The sequence below is a fragment of the Protopterus annectens genome, chromosome 1.part0 (genome assembly GCF_019279795.1).
Source record: "Protopterus annectens isolate FY-2018-M chromosome 1.part0, PAN1.0, whole genome shotgun sequence".
Lineage (NCBI taxonomy): Eukaryota > Metazoa > Chordata > Ceratodontiformes > Protopteridae > Protopterus > Protopterus annectens.
In genome coordinates, this window is record NC_056725.1 from 1,591,734,137 (window position 1) to 1,591,761,636 (window position 27,500).

Here is a 27,500-nt window from a genome sequence, read left to right on the forward strand (position 1 = left end):
TATGAAGCACAATAACCATTTACTGTCCACACACTGAAATTATTTTTTTTAAGTTCAGATGCACATTATAGGAGAAGGATAGATTTTAGTGTGGCTGTATTTCAGCAGATTTTGCATCATCCTCACACAAGTACCACAGTACCAGTTAGGAATCCATTAAACATAAATTATTTGCTCTTACTGTGACCCTTCCTGAAAAAGACGGTATTTTTTTGCACATCTGTACTTAGTTCAACACTAAATCATCAATGGATGCTCACTGCAGAAGTGCAGCTGTCCTCTCTTCTGAGGGAGATGTAAACAGTTTATCTTTATTGCATTCTTTCAAAGTTAATAATGTGTTTTTTAACATTTAGCTGTAATTTAAGGAGTAGTTTACTGTAGTCATTAAGTCCTTTCAAAAGCTTCTAGCATGCTGATTTTATATGGTACCTCGTGCACATCAAAAGTTTAAAGGACCACTAGTGTCTGTGTAGTACTAACCTATAAAGGGACTGAAGCACAGCTCTATATATATATATGGCTATGAATGAAGACAGATAACATTTGTACAATAAGGGTGACTTTTAAAAATCTGTAAATAGATGAAATCTGCAAGCATTCCTTGACATAAGTGCATAGGCCTCAGCTTGATCCAAAACTATGAGCTTGTGCATAGACATAGATATGGATACAGGGATCTATTTCATTTTATCAAAGTGACATGGAATTGAACACCTAAACATCGAGCAAAGAATAATGAATGGCTGTGCATCAAACTGTAAAAATAAAACTAAATCACACCAACTCCAAGACTGAATAACTATCAGAGAAGGGCAAACTTCCCAATTCCAACTCTTCTGTGATCTCAGAAAAAGAGTTCCCTACATTTGTATGTCTTCGATCTCCTGCTGTTTCCTATTCTTGGCTTGACATTTAGCCATTCAATCTTTTGTCACTTTGATAAAAAGACAGGGGACATTATATATAGATAAACATATGCATATACTTTACAAATACACACACACATATACATACGTACATAGATATGTATGTATTCTTCTCATTTTTATTCAAGCACTATAATATAGTCAGGACTGAACTTTCGTTTTCTAATTTGTAATTCTCCTCGAGTATTTCTGGATCCATCCACATGTTTTATATTCTCTTCATGTCTATCCTAGTACATTTCAATGAATATTGTGCAGTGAGCGCAGGCTTGATTAAACAGAACAATCTCGGCAATATCTGTACATTTGTAAGTGCATGAATTTAATTTTCATGTAGGGCAGTCCTTCATGGTACTCATTAATCTGAATGACTGCCATGCATGAAATATGTTGTTCATAATATTAAAGCTGTTCACTTACATGGAATGCAAGGTAGTTCATTTATTATTCTGTTTAAATAAAAAGAAAAAAAGAAAAAAGTCATCACATACTTTTTTAAAAAGAATCTAGCATTCAATCATTTTCCCTTGTTCCAATGTACTTTTCAAAATATTCTTTCACATTATTAATTAAACCAAATCAATCACTTGCTAAATGCTTGTAGACTATATTTTCAGCTATTTGGGAGGGTATATATGTAGGGTTGTTGAAAGTAATTGGAAAATTACCATTTCTAAAAATATATTAGCAAAGAGACGTATTAGAATATCTCTGAACTCATACCATTATGTGGCCATTATTTCATAGCCCAGATAATGTTCCAACTCCAGTACAAAATAAGATTCTGACATAAGTGTTTTGGGTCTATGTTATAACACCGAGAGGCATTTAAGTGAACGCTTCTTTGTTGACACGTAAAGACCGATAGCACTAAAGCGCAAATGGTCAAAACAGCTAATTCTTTCCCTGGGAAAGCATTAACTTGCTCAAACACACACTTACAAGCATAACTATGTGAGGGGCTTCGACTCCCACACCTCCATAACTAAATATACCAACTCTGAGATCGCACTACAGTGGAGAAAAGGGCAACACTGTGTAGTTGGCAAACTACACCTTTGTCCTATAAAGTATTCATCAAATTGCTTAAATGCATTTTGATGAATACATATCGCTTATTTGGTGTTTGATATTACAACTTTTCGACATTGTACTATAGACCCAGTGTTTTGATACGTTCCATCCGAGAAAGCATGTATTATGCATGTATGCATTATATGAAATCCATTAATACATGTCTATTAACCAAACTTTCTGCTTACAATCTCCTCAATATCGGCTTTATTAGCTTCCACAGGAAGAGCATGTTAGATATCACCTAATCAATATGCAATAGAACAAGGAAAGTCAATGTTCAGAAAGAATGTAAAAAGCAGTAAAAGGGCAAAAGTAAAAAAAGGTTTTACAAGATATTCTTCTTTCAGTAGAAATTTGGTCCCTAATTTTGTCTAACATCCTCCTATTATACCATCTCTGTGAAAAGTGTTCACTCATCAAACCTACAGTTTTTTCAAAGTCACCCTCACAAGTACACAGTCTAGATGGTCTCATAAATTGACCTTTTACCACATTAGAATAAATATAACTTGCATATATGCTTTCACGCACCAATAGACCATGGTCTTGTAAACCCTTTTTTCCCATAGTAATACAAGTGTAAACTATGATTCACATAATGTGCATGTAAACTCTAAGCTTAGGTTTGCTCCTAGATTCACAAATGATGTAAAGTTTTCTACTTAATATTATACATAGGAATTGGAGACTTTTAACCATTGATGAGAAAACAGTGGAGATAATTGGTAATGCACCCATGTTTGTTTTTAAGAATTATTTAAATGTGAAAAGACAACTTTGTCATCACAATAATAATAGAGTGACAGGCAAAATTAAATGGACATCAACTAGAATAGGTACTTATGCATGTCGGTCTTGCTATGCTTGTTCAGCTATTTCTAAAAAAACAAATATTTAAACATCTGCAATATAATTTCATATTTAGGCCTAAAGGTTATGCTGATTGTCATACAGAACATATTGTTTATTTAGCTACCTGCACAATTTGTTGTTGTTTCTATGTGGGTACGATCTACAAGAAGCTAAAAGATGGAATTCTAAGGCATTTATATGATATTAGATCTGTAATGTAAAGAATGTGCTGGCCAAACGTAAAGGATAACAATGGATATGATGTTTCTTTTAAGGTCTTACAATGTACTCATAGAAGTATTAGAGGGGTGATTTGGTTAGCAGTACTGAAAGGGCTGAGCTGGAATAGATTTTAAGATTACAAGCAGATAAGTATCCAGGCTTGAATAGATGTATATTCTTGAACCAGCCCTGAAGAGGCATAGATTAAATCATTAATTTTATTGGTTAGATTTTTTAAAATTGCTCTGATTGTTTGCAAGTTTTTTTTTAATGAAACAATGTTGCTTTGTTTATTTGATATGAAGAAGTGTTTGGTGCAAACATGAAAGTGCTTATGTTTTATTTATTTCTTGTTTTATTAAAATTGTATGTTACAAGTTGTGGTGGCCATACTGTTTTTTATTTTATTTCTTGCCTTAGTTTACAGTTTTGGCCTTTGATTGCTGGTTGACCTCATAATTTTATCTACATTTTCAGCATACATTCTTAATGGCAATATTCTGTTATAAGAAAAGGTACAAAGATTACATTGGTACATCATTAGGTGGTCAAAATCATAATGCTTAAATGCCAATTTCCTGAATTAAAGGGCTTTCAGGAACAGAATACCAGTAACTGTTTTCAATAGGAAATCACTGCTAGTGTGACTTCTAGGTGTACTGTACCCCAGTAGAGAGTGCTGCCTTTTGGGAGTTTTTTCCCTTTCTTTATTCATGTGATTATAGGGTAGGTATATTTAATTCTTGGGAGATTTCACCCTTTCTGTGTTCACATGATCATGGAGTAGGTATATTTAATTTTTGGGAGAGTTCACCCTGTGTTTAAATGATCATGGAGTATGTATATTTCATTTCTGGGGTATTTTTACCCTTTCTGTGTTCACATGATCATGGAGTAGGTATATTTAATTTTTGGGACAGTTCACCCTTTCTGTGTTCATGTGATCATGGAGTAGATATATTTATTTTTTGGGACAGTTCACCCGTTCTGTGTTCAAGTGATCATTGACTAGGTATATTTAAGTTTGGCAGTATGGGGGCGGGTCTAGTTTCCTACATAGAGGGCGCAGGGAGATTTCCCTGTTGCAAAAAACACTTACAGTTTGACATTTTGTTCTTTTGATATTTCAAGCATTTGTGTTTGGTATTTTGGATACCTGGCATCTTGACATTTGAGGTTTCATAGGGGATAAAAGAATATCAGTGGAAATGTAGTTTCTTATTTGTTTTTGATTTCTAAGTCTTTTACTTGCTATTAGGAGAAATCTGAGTATATGCAGAGTTATTATAAGGTATATCATTCATCGCATGGTATTTTATAGACAGGTTTGTAATCCTTGCTAGGAAAATAGCACAACTTTATTGTAAGTTAATACACAGCATCTCATGATACAAACAGAGTTATCGTGTTATTATAAAAACCTGTGCTATATATGGTCAGACAAGGAAAATGGTATAATTTACTGCTGAAACTGTTTCATGATATGATATTATTTCTTATCTTGCATGCCTGCAGTTCCTTAAACAGCATTAAGAAAATCAATACTATAGAAACATGAAGCAAGATTGGTCTTCTGATTGTTTCACTTTCTATATTTTCTACCAGTGAAAGGATGTATGGTTAATACTTATGCATAAGAATATGGAAATGATATCAATTAGCTGACAATCCCAATGCCATAGTTGAAGAATATACCTCAACTTGTTCACTGAAGGTGGAAGCTTTTAGTGGAAAATACATTGCTGGAATAACTTCCATGCACACATGCACCATCTGCTAATGCAACACACTGTTTTACATAATTTAGAAGGTAAAACCTGAAAGCAAGGATTACTTGTATCCATTAAAAATATAAACAAATACCACGACTCTTAATGTGTTAATGGTATAAGATTACCTTGATGATTCATTGTATTCCTATCACTGTGATGCTGAAGTTCCTTCTTTCTGTGCATATACTGTGAATATGTTAAATTAACCAAAAGAAACGTTACTGAACCAAAAACACCAAACCCACGACAGGAAACGCAGGACCAGCCGATGTTAAAAACTTCTTTATTTCCAATAACTTCAGCCAATGTGGCCCAAAAACACCAGTAATGTCACAGTTCCACAGTTAGTTCAGCCAATGCGGCCTGAAACCACAACAGCAATTCAAAAGTTGAGCGTGCTTTCTCTTTGCCTAATGCAAAGCTTCATCAGAACAAATGAACATAGGTAAATCAGTGTATATATAACTTCCTGTTCAATCAATTAATTAAATAAATAATCATAATATTCAGTCTGTATCATATTCCATTAAAAATTCTGCACAATTTACAAGTGTAATACTTAAAAATATATGTATGGATTTATAAAAAGAAACATTTAAAATGTTCACATAATGTCCAGAAAACTATTCGCTGAACTCAAAAAACAGTTAATTCAAATACAACCTGAATTGCATAACTGTAAAAATTATCCAATGAATCTAAATGACAAAATCTGTAATCATAAACTTGAATCAACAGTAATCCAAGTGTGTAAAGTCAGAAACTCAATAATTATTAAATAGATAATGTTGCAATGAATAGAAAATATATAATAAATAAGCCAGTACAAAAAAGCAGTAAAAAAAGGAAACTTGTTCGACTAATAACTTAAAAGACAATCATCAGTTTCATTGCACCCATAGTATAACATTAAAATTATAAAACATAATAAAATATTATTCAATTTATAATACAATAAATATGCATCCCTCCTCCCATGTGTGTGACAGATTTAGGGTTTGATTTTGAAGTGGACAACAGTATTGCATATAAAAAAGACAATTTTACGATTTATAATTTCACAGATTTACAAGTGAATGATACTTTTTTAAAATTATTTACAAAAGGTTTTCATTTTGTGCCTATTAGGACAGGCTCAATGGTGGACACTTTAATAGACATCAAGTTGTTTATTAGACAATTAAATCTGCAAATTTACTTTAAAGGCAACCATTCTTCATATAATGAATTGCATAGGAGAAGTACTTTTAATCCACCTGTTAATACTTCTCTAAAATTATTCGAAGAATTGGTTGAGAAAGAAGTGAGGCAAATTAACTATTATGGAAATCCCTTATCTGAGAATTGGTCAGAAGAAGAAAAAGCACTTGTTAGAAAATTAAGGGATGAAAAAATTAGGGTAATGAGGCCCGATAAAGGGGGTGGTGTTGTTTTGATGTACAATGATGTGTACGACACTTATTTGTTTGATATGTTACAGAACGCAGATCAATATTCACTAGTATCACAAAATGAAATTAACATTGCCCACTCTAAAATTAAATATTATTTAACTGACCACTTACTTCAGGGAAGTATAAATGAAAGATTATACAACTTTTTACATGCTGAAAATCCAAGATTACCGATTGTATTCAGTATACCAAAGGTGCATAAAGGCATTGAAATGCTTAAATTTAGACCTATTGTAGCAGGAGCCGGCAGTATCACCGAACCTCTTGCTGTATTTGTAGATACTCAATTGAAGCAATTCATTACTTCGATACCCCACATCACAAAAGATTCATGGGATTTTTTAAGAGGAGTTACTAAAGATAAATATGATATTGAGACATGTTTAGTTACCATAGATGTGATCAAATTATTTCCTAGTATTCCACATAAAACAGGTTTAGAATGGTTTCGAGAAGTCTTAGGTTCTGATTCTGGTTTAAGTAGTAACACAATTAATTTAATATTAGAATTCACAGAGACTGTTCTGAAGAACACTTTTTTGTATTTCAATGGTGATTATTACCAACAAAAGAAGGGTGTGGCTATGGGGGCAGCATGTGCCCCCATTTATGCAGATTGCGTGTTGTATTGCTAGGAATGTAGGTTTATTTTCAATACTGATTGGTATAAATGGATTTCTTTTTATACTCATTTCCTCGATGATATTTGTATTTTGTGGAAGGGGTCTAGAGATTTATTTTTAGAATTTTTTGATTATTTAAATAATTATACAGATTTTTTGAAATTTACTTACACTTTTGATGAATTGAGTATTAATTACTTTGATGTTACTTTACATAAAGATTTAGCTAGTAATTGTTTTCAGTCGAAAGTATATAGAAAACCTACCTTCTCCAACAGTTATTTGCATTTTGAAAGTGGACACCCCTTCTATCAGAAAAAAAGGTATAGTTAAGGGTCAGTTAATAAGAGCTTCAAGAATGACCACTGAGGAAAGGGTATTTTTAGAAGAAATTAAATATATCAGTTTACATTTTAAAGAAAGAGGCTACCCAAAGTCCTTAATCGATATGTTAATAAAAGAGGTAGTGGACAATAGGGTTAATAAGTTCTTCCCCCTTCTTGGATTAAAGGCCAACAATATGATTCCAAAGGGCAAAAAGGAAAACAATTTAGATTTAACTTTAGTACATACATATTCGGCTACATCTGGTATAGTTGAAGAGATTATTAGGAAATATTGGCCTTTACTGAAGGTAAATAATGATATTGGAAAATACATCTCCCCTCAACCATCCTTTATTCAAAGAAGGGGTATGAATTTAAAAGGTGTGTTTGAGAGGAAGGAAATGCAAGAGATGTGTAATATGAATGTTAAAAAGGGTACCTATAAATGCGGGATGTGCCAGCAGTGTGAGTACATATTACAACAACGGGATATTTTGATCCCTTCTAGAAGAATTAAACTTACAGCTTCAAGACATTTTAATTGTGCTACAAAAGGAATTGTTTACATTGGTATATGCACAAGTTGTAATAGTTTTTATATTGGGATGTCAACACATACGCTTAGGAAAAGAATATATGAGCACATATATGAAATTGATAAGCATAAACAATCTAATGCTTTTTATAAACACTCTTTACATTGTAAGAACATGAATATTAAATTTGCAGTTATTGAACAAATTAGCATTGATCCAAGGGGGGTAGCTGGGAATCAAGAATTGAGATCCGTGAACTCTTCTGGCAGCTAAAACTGATGCCAGCAAACCCCCAGGTTTAAACAATAGCATTAGTATTAATGGTGTTTTGAAATTGAGGCAGGCTAAATTATAATACAGTGTTTAATATAGAGTTTCCCTTAATATTGTCTTATTATTTTTTAGCATGCACCGGTATGCATATTTATTGTATTATAAATTGAATAATATTTTATAATTTTAATGTTATACTATGGGGGCAATGAAACTGATGATTGTCTTTTAAGTTATTAGTCGAACAAGTTTCCTTTTTTTACTGCATTTTTTACTAGCTTATTTATTATATAATTTCTATTCATTGCAACATTATCTATTTAATAATTATTGAGTTTCTGACTTTACACACTTGGATTACTGTTGATTCAAGTTTATGATTACAGATTTTATCATTTAGATTCATTGGATAGTTTTTACAGTTATGCAATTCAGGTTGTATTTGAATGAACTGTTTTTTGAGTTCAGCGAATAGTTTTCTGGACATTATGTAAACATTTTAAATGTTTCTTTTTATAAACCCATACATATATTTTTAAGTATTACACTTGCAAATTGTGCAGGATTTTTAATGGAATATGATACAGAGTGAATATTATGATTATTTAATTAATTAATTAATTAATTAATTGAACAGGAAGTTATATATACACTGATTTACCTATGTTTGTTTGTTCTGATGAAGCTTTGCATTGGGGAAAGAGAAAGCGGGCTCAACTTTTGAATTGTTGTTGTGGTTTCGGGCTGCATTGGCTGAACTAACTGTTGAACTGTGACATTACTTGTGGTGCTTTCGGGATGCATTGGCTGAAGTTATTGGAAATAAAGAAGTTTTTAACATTGGCTGGTCCTGCGTTTCCTGTCGTGGGTTTGGTGTTTTTTGTTGAATATGTTAAATTAATAAAAAAATGTTCAAAAAAAATGAACAAAGTACGAAAATATTAATACAACTTAAAGAAGATCAGCAATTTAATGTCCATTGTTCAAGTTTTTGTCTCACTTTAATGTTACTAAAAATCAAACATTGTCTAGATGATTTTTTGTTTTAGTCCTCTACAGGATGTGCCCAATGGCTCCTTTTCTGTATCCCAGCAAATTGTTTGTTTCTGTCAGGGATGAGAGCCCAGTATCTTGAGACTGGGCAAGGGACCTGTTTCTCATTCGTTTTTGTCACAGGTTCTTTCTCAAACCATTTACTTTCATAGAAGATGAGATTTAGAAATTAGAGAGTGGGCCAGATATCAGTCACATAAGGTATGAGCCCTATCTCACCTATCCTGTCCCCATTAGGTGGCTTGCAGACTTGCAGTTGCTACCTTTTGAGGAAAGACATGTATGCATCCAGACTTGTCTGCATCCTTGAGGGAGCAGGCCATGCATTGTTTCAAACTATAAGCCATATCTAAAGAAAATCGACAATTAATTTTGTGGCTAGGAAAGAATATTGGTGTTGTGGATACAGTATACACTATGACAGAACTGAGACTTTTACCACTGAGGCAGTTGCCCAGTGATAGCAAGAATGGACATTTAGTTTGCCCCCTACAGGGGAAACCTGCTTGTTGGCCACTAGTTGACTAGTGCTTATCACATCATTACTTGAATGTTGTTAGAGTCAGAAAATGAATTTTGCATTTCTATTAAGTTTGTGTAATATTCTGAGTGAGTATATACATATATGCCAGGGAATTGTTATGGCTAGGCTTGCATAGGCCGTAGGGTCGATAGCCTAGTACCAACCTATATATACATATATATATATATATATATAGAGAGAGAGAGAGAGAGAGATATAAAGAGAGGTGCACACAGTTTGGAGGAGCAGGGGAACTTACCCCTGAAAAAATATATATTTTTTGTATTTTTGACCTCAGAACTGTTACAGTTTTGTGTAGCAATCCTAAAAGGTTTTAGAAGATTTAGAGACCAATAATCACATCCGTTGAATGACATAATTATTTATAGCAAACCTTATTTTACTAATAGTAAACCTGGGCTTTTTTTTCTAGGATCAGGTGTTATGAGGGCTGTATGTTTTCTAGGATCTGGTGTTGTGAGAGGCGTGTAGTTTCTGGGATATGGTGTTGTGAGGGTGTGCAAGTTCTAGGAATTTCAGTAAACAAGCAGAATTCAGTTACCAGGAACATGAAATAATACTGAAGGATAGAAATCCAACATTTAGAAAACCTCTGACTAATTAGCTACAATTTCCTATCTAACTGAAGAACACTGTCCCCGATCTAAACTACATATTACAACAGAGCAAAGGAAAGCTTGCAGTTCTTGGTGAGTCATTTGGGTATCAACTGTTCAGTACAACTATGAACTGTGAACACAACTCTACTGTGAATTCAACTCAACTGAACTGTCTTCATTTCTGAGCATTGCAGTTTTTAGGATTCAGTGTTGTGAGGGTTGTGTAGTTTCTTGGATCTGGTGTTGTGAGTTCTGTGCAGTTTCTAGCATCAGGTGTTGTGAGGGCTGTGTATTTTCTAGGATCTGGTGTTGTGAGAGCTGTATAGTTTCTATGATCTGGTGTTGTGACGGATATGTAGTTTCGGGGATCAGGTGCTGCAAGGCCTTTAGAAATGGAAAATCAGGCTAGTTGGAGTTAGAGCACTTGTGTGTTCTGGTACACAGTGATCAACTAACACAAACACCTGTAGTATACTTATGGAAAATGTGTTTATGTTTTGTCCCATGTCCCAAGCACTTGTAGTAGTTGAACTGGTGACTTTAAATTGTCTGTCAGTGAGTCATTAAGTGTGTGTGTGTGTGTGTGTGTGTGTGTGTGTGTGTGTGTGTATTTCTGTGTGCGTGTGTGTGTGTGTGTGTGTGTGTGTGTGTGTGTGTGTGTGTGTGTGTGTGTGTGTGTGTGTGTGTGTGTGTGTGTGTGTGTGTGTGTGTGTGTGTGTGTGTGCGCGTGTTTGCCTGTGAATACATTAGTATTTATTCAGATGCTCAATAACTGATTGAAAGATTAAAAGCAGAATATAGTAATTCAAACATAAAATTAAAAGCTGATACGTTAGGATAAAATACAAAGTAGGAAAGAAGAGACAAGATACTCATAACTGGAAAAAATAAATAAATGTAAAAAAGCATCTGTTAGCTCCTGTGTAACATGCCTGTGACTAAATGATAGAAAATGAGGGAAAAAAGTTTTACAGAAAAGGATGAGGGAAAATAGAAACTACCCACACAAAATGCTTCAGCTCCCTGTTCACAAATAAAAACAGCAGAAAGTATCTAGAGTTTTGGAGAAATGTCAGACCTTAATATTATAATACAGGAGCTTACATATTTGCAAATGGAAATAAACCTGTCACTATACTTGTTAGCCCTGTAGAAGTACAGCTGGTTCAACAAGCACCCTGGGCCAGTACTATGAACAAGTGTCCCACTTCCTTAGCTCCTCCAGAGAAAAAAATACTTTACTATCGTAAGCTAGTTTCTACATTGTAAGCAATTTGCTTATTAATGTTAGAAGGATGCCTCCCCACTCTTCCTGGGGACCACATGTCTGAGCCTACCCCCCAACTGTCCCAGCCATTTAGGTCTAATTTCTGTGGCCTGCCCCCAACCCTCCTTTAACATGTTTAACGTAAAGGGAAATAAACAGTTGCTGCAGCTTATATTCTACTTACATGAAGTACTAATGGTGCTCATGCTTCAGTTAAAAAACGTCTTCTTTTTTAAACTGTAACAAACTGCTTACTACAAATGTAGTAAACAGCTGCTACAGTTTATACCCTGAATGCAGGGCTCAGGTTTTAGTTCAAAAATAACATTTTTTTTTTTTTTTACGTTTAAACTGTAGCAAACTGTTTGCTGCAATGTAGCAAGCAGTTGTTACAGTTTAGGCCACACACAGAGTGCTATACACTCAGATTTGATTGAAAATGCAATACCAGCTTTTAAAAGCTTTGAAAAAATGGCATAGCATTAAAGAGAAATTGGGGTCACCTAACACTATGAGCTCAGGCAGTTGCCCCTCTTGCCACACAATAGCTACTTTGCTGTCCCACAGACTGCTAAGAGGTGATCTGCATCTGACCCAATGCTCATGAATTTTCTTGCACATCAGCAAGTCAAATGACATCAGAAATACTCGCTCTAGGGATGTAAACATCTTCTGCAACATCAATAGAATTATTTGGAAGGTCAGATATAACATACAGAGGCTACCACTGCTCTGGAACACACTCCCCATACACATAAAACAAAGTTCATCCCTGTCCATATTCAAGCACAACTTGGATCTATGGATGGGAAACAGGAAATTTACCCCAGGACTGCCCCTTATACTTATTAATGGATAGAGACATCTTTGAAATGTTTTATCCCATGAATGGATCCTCTCAAATTATCTATAGTATGATTCCAATTATTTTCATTAGGTGTAATATATAATTATTGACCACAGGATGGGGAAGGCCAGTCGAACAACATATGGTATAGTTTAATTTGAGTACCAAAAGGGAAACTGGCTAGGCTTAAAATGGCCCTCAAGGGTATCTAGTCCTGTACTTACCTATAAACCTATAAGGAAATGAGCCAACAAATTCAGATAGACTGTATCTATTTGTATTAAGAACACATGGAAGTTCTTGGTGTGTAATGTAGCATTTTCGTGGAGTCATTCATTTGGGACTAGAGTAACTTCAACAGACAGCAGTACAGCAAATTAATGGCAGCAATAGCCAGGAAGAAAAATAGGGACTAAAGGGGCCAGGCCAGGGAAATATTCTGCCTCCAAAGATGTTAAGAATTAAAACAGTAAGACTAAAAATCACACAAATAAGAACATGTTCTGCACTATGTTAACAGAATGTAAGACATGATACTTAAGCAGATATGAATTACTTAATAAAGTCTTCCTTTGATCCCTGTAGTCCATACTTCATTTGCAAAGAATAATCTGATAAGCAAGATACTGAGAAGTTATACAATAATGGACCATTACTATTCTAAAATGAGCAACCGACATACCCATTATAAATTGAGCATATACCAATAAAACAGTCTGACTGCACAAGTACCACTGACCAGCTAGACTTTTCTATTGGCATATGCTATGGAGGACTCACCAAAATATGAAAAAAATGAAGTACGTTCTACAATACTAAAACAGAAACATACCTGATTTTCCTCATATGTTTGATCTGTCCCTGTAAATGTTTTTTTTTTTTAACACAAAAAAAAAAAAAAAATTATAGACAAAAAAGAAAGGAGAGTCTGTTTTCTCTGTCGTTTCTCTTGCACTGATGTATTGTGCAAGCATGGGAACTAAGTCCCAATATGCATGCACATATATCAATATAGTGAAGACAACATGGAAGAAGACAGAAGTGCCCTTAAATAGTCAAATTATTTAAGAAAAGTAAGTAATTGCATTCTTAAATAACCTTATTGTATACAAACAATAATTCTGTTTGTGAGTACATCAGGATGTATATGGCTGGCTTTGTTTAATCACTCTGGCTTCACCCTTATGATCAAGCCACACGAACCAGGGGTAAATCCTAATATACCAAGGTACCATCATGGCTTATTGCTTAATTAAATGTCAGAATGACTGTTGACAGATGGTGGCAGTAAATAAAATTATGTAGTTAAAAGAAAGAGTATACAAATGATCATGAAGTAGTATTTATTTGTTTATTTAGTTAGTTATTTATTCATTGACATTTGATTACCAAGAAAGTCCGGCTGGGTAGAATTCCATTTTCAGCAGAGGGCCAGGGAGAAAAGCTCCACATTATTACAAAATATTGGATCAAATATTTGCCCTTATTAGTGGCATAACAGATACACTACAAGAAACATCAAGCTCTGTGGTGACAAACCAAGTAAAACAAAGATCTCTATGTTAAGAAGAAAGAAAGTTATTGCTTACGAGTGTGAAAACATATATTCCGTTGTAAATAAGTGCAAAATTGCACATTCTGTGTATGGAGATATTACAGTCAACTGAAAAAAAGTCCCATGATACTAGTAAATTTCATACCAAGTTTCATATAATGGTAGTAATGAATATGCTCTGCACCTCAAAAGATAGTAGACACTACACCTCTTGCTTATTTGCACATGTAGAATTCTCATGTGAATCATGGGAGTTATCAAAAGCAGCATTAGGAAACATATACCTTTATTTTACTTTATTTAGTTAACTGAAAAGGTCACGCTAATCTTACTGTTACAGGACAGAGAAGAAATGAGATGGAATATCACAATGTTTAATGATGTTTGGTCAATATTTAGAGGAAAATGCCCTAGTCTGCAAAGGAAGCTGCGAATGAAAACACAGTTAAATGTTCAACAGAAATGTTAACCCAACACTTGGGGAAAAGTTGGCACAATTATTTTATTTATACCTATCGACAAAAAAACAAGGAAATGGACCAGTTTCAATGCTTATAGGTTATCCATCACCAAAATCTGCTTCATGCGTTCGGACATCATCATAATAAATTGACAAATGCTAATGAATATCTTACATCTACACAGATGAGTATCTTATTAAGCAAATATAAGGCATCCATTTAATATCTGTCAAATAATGACAACTGAATGTGGTTGTCACTTATTCTGCAGTGCAATGTCATGAGAATACAAACATCTATTTACCTCATATAAAGGTAAAACACTAATTCTTTTATGATCTTCTAGTGACAAAACAAAGTGTGTTGTCTTCTTTGCCACTCACATAGCTTTGATGCATCTACATACATCATTGAGTTGTCCTTCTTAGCAGCATCTTGATTCTGGTAGCTCATGCTTGGATTGCAAAACATAATTTATTTTCATATAACACACACACACACACACACACACACACATATATATATATATATATATATATATATATATATATATATATATGTGTGTGTGTGTGTGTGTGCTTGCAGGTCTATCCACACACACCGCACACGCGCACACACACACACACACACACACACACACACACACACACACACACACACATCTGTGTGTGTGTGTGTGTGTGTGTGTGTGTGTGTGTGTGTGTGTGTGTGTGTGTTATACTGGATCTACTTGACTCCATCAAGGTACCCCCTAATACGCTGATCCTAGGTGATGACTTCAACTACCCTACCATAGACTGGGTGAACTATTCTTGCACTAATGCAATCTCTCAATGATTCCTCAACTTCATTAATTCTAACACACTAGACCAGCTCATCTCACCCCCCACAAGGGGAGATAACATTCTGGACTTGGTTCTTACCAACATGGGTGACCGATGCACCACTCCCATAGTATGTTCTTCCCTGGTGAGATCAGATCATGGGACTGTCTCATTCATAGTTTCTCTACCACCCAATCCCCCCTAGCCATAATCAAGCTAAAACATTTATCAAAAGCTGACTACAACCTCCTAAGGGAGTGTATCTGTGGCTTTACACCACTGCCCCCTCAGACAATGCAGACAACTATGCTGAACAGTATGCCAGTGCAGTATACAAGCATCTGTACAACTGCATACCCAATAGAACTAAAACCTGCTCCTCAAGGAAACACAAACCTGTTTGGTGGACATTATCTTATTTATAGGCTTTACAACAAAAGGAAGAAACTGTTGTGCAAGGGTAAATGGGAACAAATTCCAGACTAGAAAAACTCTCTCTTTAGCCTCAACAAGAAAATTAGATCACTAGTGAAAACCTCCAAAGCAAGGGAGACTGGAAAGAAAGTATGCTATCACCCCCTCTATAAGTGTGCAAATATTTAAAATGACCTCCATTCTGTACACATTTTGCCTTATTCCTCCCTGGAATTCAGGTATCTGTAAACTACTACAAGAACCTGAGGCCTTTTACAGACCCCTTCTCATACCTTACACCTAATCTATCCCTTCCTCCATTAAATACTAGCTAGCTGACTACCTGAAAAGTAACATAAAATTACCATTATAGCTGCAAAAATCCTACATTGTTCTGGCATAGGGCTTAAAGATAGCTTTTTTTAGAAGCTCAGCACCTGCTCGGGAGGGACCCACTCCATTCGTCCTCGCTACACTCGGGATCACTTCGCTACCATCCCATCCCTATTCCCACCCACCTCTCCATATCATTTCCTTTATACTTATCCACCTTCACCACACCTCTTCCTACTCCTCTCCTGCCCCTCCCAACTACTTCCTTGCAGACAGACACCCCCTCCTATAGTTTCTTCCCACACTACTCATCACTTACCTCATCTTCCCACTGTTTACACATACTCTACCTTTATATCATGCCTTTCAAACCACAGGCATTACTACTGATACCTATACTCTCCCTCTTCTACCTCCTCACCTCTTATCACACACATCTACCCACACCCTACTTCCACCCAACAAATTGTACTCTACATCCAAATACTAAACCCCAGGCTCCCCTGCAAACCAGGCCTTATATCCCAAACTATACCACTCTCCTTCCTAAAATAAAAGTACCTCTTCCTCTCTCAACCACCTCTAAGCAGAAAATTATTGTCTCCCTATTTAAACAATTACGTTATTTCAAACCACTACTTCTATCAGTAGACATCCATCCTAACCAAGGCCCCTCCCAATCTGCCTTTCATAATCATCCTCCTGTACAAACATCTACAAACCTCACTCCCTTAAAAAAGCAAGTATATTTCTGCTCTTTCAATCTCAGGAGTGTAATTAACAAAGTTCAGGACTTCCATGCCTGGTTAGCTAACTATACTCCTGACATAGTCACCCTAATGGAAACCTGGCAAAAACCATATAATCAAGATAGTGAAATTGCCCCACCTGGCTATAACATCCTTAGACTTGACAGGCAAAGAAAAATAGGTGGAGGAGTAGCTATACTCTACCCTGATGACCTCTCAATAACTAGTCCAAACCTCCCTTTACCAACTTTCTCCACAGCTGAACTCCTCTTTATCAATGTTAAGCTTAACAACTTTACCACCATAACTGTTGTAGCAATTTATATCCCTCCAGGAGACAATCTAGGCATACTCGAGAACATCCTATCCTACCTCTCACAGACCATCCACAATGAAACCATCATTCTAGGGGATGTAAACATAGATTGGCTTACAATTCAAACTCCCCATACTTCCTCTTGTATCAACTTATATGGATTTGAGCAGCTAATCACTTCCCCTACCTATATTAGCAAGTCACACCTGCCACAGTCTATCCTTGACTGGATTTTGGTGTCTCACCCCCAAAATTACCAAAACCATCACACTCTACCAGACTCCCTTAGTGACCACTGCCCTATCACAGTAACTAGATACACTCCCCATTTTACCGGACCTTTCGGGATTATCATTTCCCGCAAAATATCTTCCTTTAGTCTAGACTCTTTCTCTGACCAGCTCTCCAGAATTTACTGGTCCTACCTCACCACACTCCCCTTAGATAAACCTGTCCACTCTTTCAACTCTACCTTTCTAAACATCCTCAACTCCCTTGCTCCCCTCCAAACAATCAGAATCAAAGCTAATACTGCTCCCTGCTAACTAACTTGACTAGAGCCCTGATGAAAAAACGTGACAGTATATGGAAATTATGGACTAAAACCAAGACCCCTTCTCTCCTACAGACCTATAAAGAACTTAGGAATCAAATAAAGAAAATTATCAACAAAGACAAGATCAACTTCTATGCAAACCCTCTCACAACCCTAAAATCTGGCCCAAAAATATTCTGGAACACAATCAATAATATACTGCATCCAGGAAACCTTTCCCCTCCTAACCCATGCCAAAATAAAACGTCTGAGGAAACTGCCACTGCATTCAACAACCATTTTATCAACTCAATAACTACCACTATTAATGATCTTCCCACTAGAAAAAGTACTAATTACCCTACTTTCTCAACCTCTTGACCTCATCCTTCAAACTCTTTTCCCTCACATCAGTCTCAACTAACTATATTAAATCCCTACTCTCTAAACCCTGCTCCCCCTCAGCTGATAATCTACATTCTTACTTCCTGCAGATTGCAGCTGAACCCCTAGCCTATCCTGCATCCATCCTGATCAATCAATCTAGCTCTGAATCTTATGTTCCAGCAATATGGAAAACATTCTATACATTACCTATACATAAGGGAGGTAATTCTTCAGATATATCTAATCTCAGACCAATTGCTATACTCTCACCCCTCTCCAAGATCCTTGAGAAATGTATTCACAAGCAGATAATGCAGTATCTTCTCCAACAGAACCTTCTAACACACACACAACATGGTTTTTGTCCTAAACACAGTACGACAACTGCACTAATATCCTTTATCAATACTGTATCACTGGTCCGTGACAACAATAAACTAGTTTCATGTCTGTTCCTCAAGCTCTCCAAAGCCTTTGACACTGTCTCCCATCCCCTCCTCCTAGATAAACTCTCTCATTTAAGTTTCTCTCCTTCCAGCATATCCTGGTTTTCTAGCTATCTCTCAAACCGCCAGCAAGCTGTCAAATGGCACTCTGCCCTATCCTCCCCCTTAATCGTCTCAATGGGTGTTGCCCAAGAATCCATACTTGGGCCACTCCTATTCAATATTTTCACCAACCTACTTTACACTTCATGTCCCAATTCTACACTTGTACAATATGCAGATGATTCAACAGTCATCGCCATTGCTGACAATCCATCTGAGCTCCACTCTACTACCCAAGCACCATTCAACACAATAGAAACATGGCATTGTGATAACAAATTAATTCTCAACCCCAAGAAAACTAAGCTTCTACTCTTCCTCCCAAAAAAACTCATCAATCTCAAAACTACATTTTCCATCCTATCAAGCAATAACACTATCATTACTGCTGAACATAGCACTAAACTGCTAGGAGTCATAATAGACGATCAGCTTAAATTCGATCTCCAAGTCACTGCCTCTATCAAAAAGACTCACCAGAAACTTGGACTCCTTTACCGTAACAAAAGACATCTAACCAATACAGCCAGAATAACTCTCTCCCATGCATTTCTTCTTCCCACACTTCTCTATAGTTGTCAATTATTCACAAATCTTAATACCACACTCATAACTAAACTCAAAACTACATATAATAAGGTTGCTAGATTTGCTGCAAATCAAACCTACAAGTCACACCATTGCCTATCTCCTAAACAATTAGACTGGCTCGAATTTCCTCATTTGCTGCTACTACATCAACTGCAAATTATCCACTCCATCCTCTATCTACCATTCTTCTGCCCTAGCCTTCTATCTATTATATCTAAATATTTCCCAACCAGGACACTATGTAGCTCAGACCAGGACTTCCTGCAGATCTATAAACCTAAAACCAAAACAGGGTGTCTACTCCATAACTATAACCCTGCTATAACTTGGAGCCAACTACTCCTAGAAATTAGATCACTTGACCAAACCAAGCATTTCAAACTAGCCACTCAGAGATACCTAACAAACAAATGGTCATGCCACTGTAGTCATCCTCCCTGAAACTACCCAACCATAGCTTCTGTTCCTCCGCCCTCCATTCTACGCTACTGTCTAGCTTAATAATCAACTACCCCTCAATATCTAATCACCGCATTCCCTTTCTACTCCTCCTGTAACTATACTGTATATAACCACTTAGGAATTATGAATATTGTATTTCCTCTCATCACATTGTACCTAAGTTTCTGCAGTATGACCTCTGTCAGTGCACCCAACTACCTTCTGTATGATTTATTGTAAATGTTTTTTTTTTACTGTACAATTTCTGACATTGTACCCAACTGTTTTTTTTTCTGTATGATTTACTGTAAATATTATCTCTTTAACTAGTTTCAAATGCAAGTGAAAATGTCTTATTAAGTGTATGTAAAATGCAAATACTGACTGCGGAACTTTTCTCCTTGGGTCTCCATTGAAAACGAGCTAAACGCTCAGCTGGACTAACCCGGTTAACAAATGTATTAACAGTATCACTTACACTGATCCTGTTGACTTAGCTAACCTGCTAGCAGACAGGTTCAGTGCATACTTCACCTTTCTGTCCCCCCCCAAGCCCCTTTTGACATCCCCAATACTTGTCCCGCACCTCACATCTCAGTAGATCAAGTGTTACAGGCCCTATCCAAGGCAAAGAACACAGCTTCCATGGGACCTGATAGTATCCCAGGATGTATTCTACACTATCTCGAGCAAGAACTGGCTTCTCCATTGAGGACTCTATTCAACCACAGCCTAAGTACTGGCTTCATTCCAGCAGAGAGGAGAACTGCAAATGTCATTCCCTTGCACAAAGGTGGAGCCACTACTGACCTTGGAAACTATTACCCCATTAGCTTGACAAGTCTGATCTGTAAAGCCATGAAGCGTATTATTATGGATCTCATAAACAAGGACATAGGCAATCTCCAAGCACTTGACCCCACTCAGTTTGGATTAATCAAGGGCAGATCTTGCCTGTTGAACCTAGTTGACTTCTTTGAGACTATTACCAAGGCCCTGGATGAGGGAAAGTCAATAAATACAACTTACCTTGACTTGGCCAAAGTCTTTGACATAATCTCTCACTCGGGTATCATCAAAAAGCTAACACAACTTGGCATAAATCCCTATCTCATCAGGTGGGTGGGCAACTGGCTCACTGACAGGACCCACAAAGTCAAAATAAGCACCTCCTCTTCTGATAGTAGACCTGTCAAAAGTGGAGTTCCCCAGAGATCTGTCCTGGGACCCACACTGTTTGGCATATATTTCTCAGAGGTCCAGGCAAAGACAAAGGGCCTGCGTCTGACAAAGTTTACAGATGACTACAAGTTGGGTGCTGTCATTGACTCCCCAAATGATGTTAACATACAACAAGAGGGTCTCACAGCAACTAATGCCTGCTGACAAAGTCATGGCCTCAAGCTAAATGCAAAAAATGTATCATCATACCATTCAGCAAAAACACGACCCCTGTTGATTACCACATCAATGGCAACACCCTAAGCACACAACCTGTGGTGAGAGACCCGGGCACTTAGGTTGATAACAACCTCACATTCAACCATCATGTAGTGGCAGTGGTCAGAAAAGCCTTTTACTTGGTTCATCTCATAAGAAAAGGGATTGCATCCAGAAAAAGGGAGGATATTACCTCTCTATACTCCTCTCGCATTAGACCTATAATTGAGTATAATGCCCTGTTTGGGATGTACTTCTCCAAACATCTGTACCAACTGGAAAGGCCACTGAAATACCTCACAAAGAGAATCCATGGCCTCCAACACCTGTCTGATACAGACAGGCTCAAATCACTATCACTAGACTACAGTTTGCTCAGGGGTGATCTGTGTCTCGCCTACAAGACAATCTCAGACCCTGCTCTACTAGAGATGCTCCATATCCATAAGTCTAACTCTTCATGCACTGCCCGCTCAAAAGGCCTGAATCTAATATGTGACATCAGCAAAACATGCTGAATTGACAGGTTTGTCTCCCAGAGGCTGCCCCATCTCTGGAATAGACTTCACATACATGTCAAATAGAGTACCTCACTGACCCTCTTCAAGCGCAACCTTGATGAGTGGAATGGAAACCACAAATTTGTCCCAGGGGCCACCTGTGTTCCACATTGACAGGGGCAACAGGTGCTGGCTGAGGTTTCATTTTGGGGATAAACTCTTGGCTAGGCTTGGAAGGGCCCCAGGGCCATTAGCATAGTAACCTCCTATGATCCTATATGACTGTCTCATAAAACAGCAAATACTCAAAATAGCGAACAGAAAAGAGACAGACCTTTTTAGATCAAAACACAATATAATGGAAAAAAATATGCCCTATTTTATGCAGGGGTTACCTCATACATCCCATGCTAGTTATACATACTGACACTGCACAACAGTGGGGAAAGAACTAATTACCAGACCCCTCTGTACTGCAGTCTCTGCTACAGAGCAGCCCAGCAGCCAGCAAAACAAGAAGTAAGAACACTCTGTCTTTTGAGCATTCATTTTTATGAACTAAAACATTATTATATGTGTGTGTGTGTGTGTGTGTGTGTGTGTGTGTGTGTGTGTGTGTGTGTGTGTGTGTGTGTGTGTGTGTGTGTGTGTGTGTGTGTGTGTGTGTGTGAGTCACTTCATAATACATTTGTACAATAGCCGACTTACACAGCTGCTGTGAGTAATGAAGTCTGATTATGTATTATAGTCTAAGTAAATGTAGCACCTACGGAACAGACAGATCTACCACAGTATAAATAGCATCTGAAATCCCTCAATGAAGAGAAATTACTGGAAGGTTAGATGTGCCTGGCAGTTTTAATCTGCTTTCAAGCTTAACTGTGATACAAAAGTCTTAAATGAAAACTTTGTACTTTCATTACTTAGTTATTATGTGAATATATAACATCTGAAGAGTGAAACATAATGAAACTGCAAGATGTAATTACAATGTGAGGGATTATATATTAGTTTAATAGAGTTGTTCAGGATTTGCATAATGAATAGTCCATGGTAACAGGTGAACAGCTTAGGGTAAGTCACAGATGGAGTAAACTTTATGAATCCTGTCTCTTAATTTTTTAAGGAATACGTTGATACGGTGAAGCCTCCTTAGTCATTCATCTTCATTTTGCTCTTGGGCAAACAGCAGAAGAGGGACTTCTGGACCCATACTGGCCTTATATCTGTAATAAAAATGTATGAGTATGACATTTTACTCTTAGGTAGTTGAAAAGGGACTTCTGCACATATTGGTCATAAATATGTACAGTAATGCACAAGTGTGTGCTAATACTTTCAAACATGTATATTTATATATGTGTGTGTGCGTGTGTGTGTGTGTGTGTGTGTGTGTGTGTGTGTGTGTGTGTGTGTGTGTGTGTGTGTGTGTGTGTGTGTGTGTGTGTGTGTGTGCAGTATAAACATATGCAAATAAACATACATGTATACAAGAACACAAAATAAGTGAATTAATAAAATCTACTAAATTTGTAAAAATCTGTATTAAAATATTTATAAAATAAAATGGCAAGTTTCTTCCAGCATGTGATTATGTTTCCTGCTTTAAAGGAAACATGCCCACGGAAGTGATATATCAAACAACACAGCCTCACAAAAAAAAAATACAGAGCTAGGAAATAAGACTTAGCTAGAAAGCAAACGCTACAATATGAAAGGTAAGAAAAGTCACAAACGTTTCAGAAACTCAGTTATTAGATACATTCAGTCCTAGGTCCTTAAGAAATGCAGTATCAGCAGATGGTCCATTAGCACAGCGTGACACAGCCACAACTAATGCAGCAGAATTTATGGGAAATAATGACCCTTATTTTACAAATGGTTTCTGGAGCTAGGACAAAGTAACTAATATTATGACCAATTGGACTATGAGAGTATCATGCTGTAATCATAAATCACAAGCATGTTTTACAGAAATTATTAGTAATGGATCTACCTTTCACCTTCACCACTGAATGAGCATAAACAAGGAACTGATAATAGCAACAGTTTGCCAAATACATCTATCACTAAATCCTTAGTTTTTGAAAATGGCCATGAGCACCTTATCATAAACTACTGTGAGCATTAGTAATTACCCTTTTCTTACATTGTTGTAACTCTGAAGCTTGCTTGTGTAACATAATATTAGCACAAACTTTATATTGATAAACTATAATATGTCACACATAGAAGTGCTTCAATGCCACACATTATATTTTGCATTTATATAGAAAGCATGTTTTGGAGAGCACAAATTAATTTTGCTGGACTATATCTTGTTATATCCTTAAGCAGCTTTCACACATTAAGCCACATGCAGACTTTGACAAGGATTTATTGCTCTAGTATTTGGTTATTTTCTCATGTAACTACCACAAAGAAATCATAATAGAAATAATTACTGGATTCAGGGATTGCCAGTTTTAATTTGTACAGGACAAGTTTGTGGTATGGCCTTGGCAGATAATGTAGGAATTCATAGTGGCCATCTCTGTTTCCCACATCTTCTGGACACCATCTTAAGAGGGAGCAGAGCTGTAAAGAAAATGTGAGGAAGTTTTATGTAGTTAGACCCAAATAACCAGTTCATTTAATTTGTGGAAATCTTTTCACCCTCAGAAAAGGGGGTTATTTCTCTCATTATTTGAGTACCAGTGCTCTAGCTTTAGTCATTAGTCCAGTGTTTTCAATATAATATCAGTTTCCTTAAAACTATAAGTAGGATTTTTCAATATGCAGCACAAAGTATTGACATGAAATTGTATTGTGTAATTTCATCTTTTTATTAGTTATGCTTATACAAAGTACATGACAGGTTAACTAATCTGTATCAATAATTCTGCTTTAAGCCACTTTACTACTGAAATGCAAATTCAGCAGAAAATTGACAGATGTCTGCAATAGTCATATATCTTTAAATAGCAGTGTAAATGTATATAGCCCTGCTCTTTGCCAGATATCAAACCTAACTACCATAAAACTTTTTAATACTGGTAACATTAAGCATGGAGAATTTTAACGGAGAACTCCATTCTTCAGTATGTTTAATCTAATCCTGTTTTTATCCTTTAATTATCATCTAGGTCTCGTTTTTCGACACTGACTTTTCACCGCATTTTGATTTCTTCATTTACATTATTTTCTGCTGCAGATCATAAAGACCCCACTGCCACATTTACTATTTAAATCTTACTTTTTACCCCCGAAAGGAATTTGTCTTAACTAACATCACATGAGGAGGCCGGGATCATTCTGTCTGCCTTTCAAAGTTAAGTCATTGCACGCAATTTTACTTTTTGAATCTTTATTTTTTTGAAGTCAGTAAACGTGCTGTGATTCATAATTACCTCAGAAGTGAAGCTGTTTTCTAAAGAGTTAGTTGTTAAAACAATCTTTACGTGAAGATGATGAATCAGTTATACTGCAATAAACAAACTGATAAATATATTAACTTTTGCTTAGTAGTGTTTTGCAGTTATCCGCATAATTATAGAACATCAAGAAAAGTGCAGAAATGTAGCTATTGATTGAAAATGCATTACCATGCCTTTGAAATGTAAGCTGTCACTCACAAATAAATTCACTAGAAAAGCCATAGCTGACACCTCATTAAGACATTTGGGTAAACAGCATGCAAGTGTTCACCTTTATTAAGCTTCCCATCTCTATTTTGATGCAGACAACAGTAAACAGATTCTTGAACTAGTAGATAAAATAAATTTCAACTTCAGCAATCTCATACATATACTTCCTACAAAATTCCTGAAAATGGGAGTATGATACTCTGTAAACCAATCACCCATATTTTAACCTATCCTTTACCAGGAAAATTATCCTATCACTCCATAATTAAAAAAATCCTATACCTCTACCAAAAGTACCAAAACTTTTGGATACAAAAGATTGATAGCAAGTGCAACTGCCTGCCTACTGGACAAAATCGGCAAAAAATGTTATATGACCATGCACTTGAGTATACCTTAAGTATGATGTACTAACTAATAAATTACATGGTTGTAGACTTACATATAGTACAATCACTGCAATTTACTTCCTTACTGATCAAAACCTTACAAATATGGGCAGGTGTTTGTGTAAAGATACATGCTTAGACCTTATTTGTGCATTTGTGGTAGTAAAGCACCCCCTGCAAAAGTGTAGCTGCATCCCCTGAAGAAGACGTTTCATGGTTTAGCAACCAAGTTTTCATGGGATTAGATGCTAATACACTTATAGACATTGGCACTACCACTAAAGGCATTCTTCTTGGGTCAGACCTAGGCTCCCTGTTTTTTTTTTTTTTTTTTTTTTTTTTTTTTACTTTCCTTCAACAGACTTTCCTGAGATATGGCACTTATTTCTAACACATTGTATGCACATAATATAGTTTCAATAAAGGAAACAACACAACATTAAATAGTGAATTGTAAAAAGCTGCTTAAAACAAGCTTGGCTCTTAATATAAGAAAAGTTTATTGCTGTGTTGTTTGTATAGTCAAGAAAATGTTCACATCACCCTCATTAACCATTACAGAAACAAAGTCATGTTCTTATAATTTCTGAAATATACCACCTCAAAATTCATTGAAGATCATTCTCCAAACTCGATATACACTAGAAGTTTGCCAGGAAATCACACTAAAATCAACTTAAGGCCTATAAATATATATATATATATATATATATATATATATATATATATATATATATATGTATATCTTCTACTTTCAGCCATACTGTTCCCTAAAAATGTTATTAAACATGTGCAGGCTTCCCCTAGACACAATACTGTAACGGGTGACGTTTAACAAAAATACCTCAGGCCCACCTGGTACATACCTGAAAAGACTTCTTAAATGTATCGACCTTAAACTACTAGTGAAGAAACTTTCCAGACCAAATACATCTGGAGGATGAAACCCAAACCAAGACCTCATTACTGGCAAAATTACATACAGATGCATTTGTCTCTGTCTGTCCATCAAATCCAGATCACACCCTCTTATTTGTATAACAGGTCACAGGTCTATATAATAAATAAATTGTTATTTGAATTTTTAAAGAAATGTTATCGGGTGAATGGCTAAACAACAAATTAAAAGTTTGGGGTTTTGGACAAATCATTTGTTACTATTTATCTAGGCATCTCTTGAATCTGTGGAGCTTTTTCTTTGTTTTGTTTTTTTTTTTTTTTAGTTTTTTTTTTAGTTTTTTGTGTAACAGTTCACCCTGTTCCTGAGAACATGACAACTACATTGATTACGTAACTACAAGGATTGAGTGTAATCTAGTCTTTAATCCCAGCTGCCTGAAACAGTATATTTCAGTTAGTTTTAAACCCATACTTCGTAATATTCTGTTTTTCTTATATCTTCAATGAAGAAAAGATAAAAGGTGACACTTGTCCATAATCATCTTCAAAAATTAAAACCCCGCCTCAAAAGAGATTCAGCCTGTCATAACTGGAAGAAATATTTTCAAAACAATGCCTGACATAGCAACTATTTTAATTTAAGAAAAAATGCAGAATATTTGCCAAGCTTACAAAATGCACATATCTCAGAGCAGACTGATGTAGTTTTTTATCCTTTTGCATTCTGGAGAGCCATAAATGACCTAAATAGCATAATAAGAGATTTCCTATTGGTAGCTTTTTCCTCTTGATTTAACTATCCCCTAACAGCATCCCTTCACCTGTTATGGAGCTCCTAACAGCTTCAAAGACTATGTTCTCTCAAAATTCAACTCAAGCCAAAATAATTAGCTTAGCTCCATCTTTACTCTAGGCCTTACAGTTTCTATTCACTATCACTATTACTATTACTGCATTCCAACCTTTTATTTAAAAATGTCTCCCACAATGCAGTCCCCAAACTGTTCAACGAATGTGACATAAGATCCTCCTCCAAAATCACGGGCAGTGGTGGTTAAGAACACCTTAGTTCCTGAGCTGTTTTCATTCCTCTGGACCCCTTCTTCTCTCTATAATT

The 27,500-nt window shown here is 36.1% G+C and overlaps 1 protein-coding gene across 1 annotated transcript in view; it reads right to left on the reverse strand.

The window, feature by feature from the left end:
* LOC122799189 (galanin receptor 2b-like) overlaps positions 1-27,500 on the reverse strand; it is a 1,097,025-nt gene that overhangs the window by 368,295 nt on the left and 701,230 nt on the right. The gene's annotated exons all lie outside the window — the stretch shown is intronic.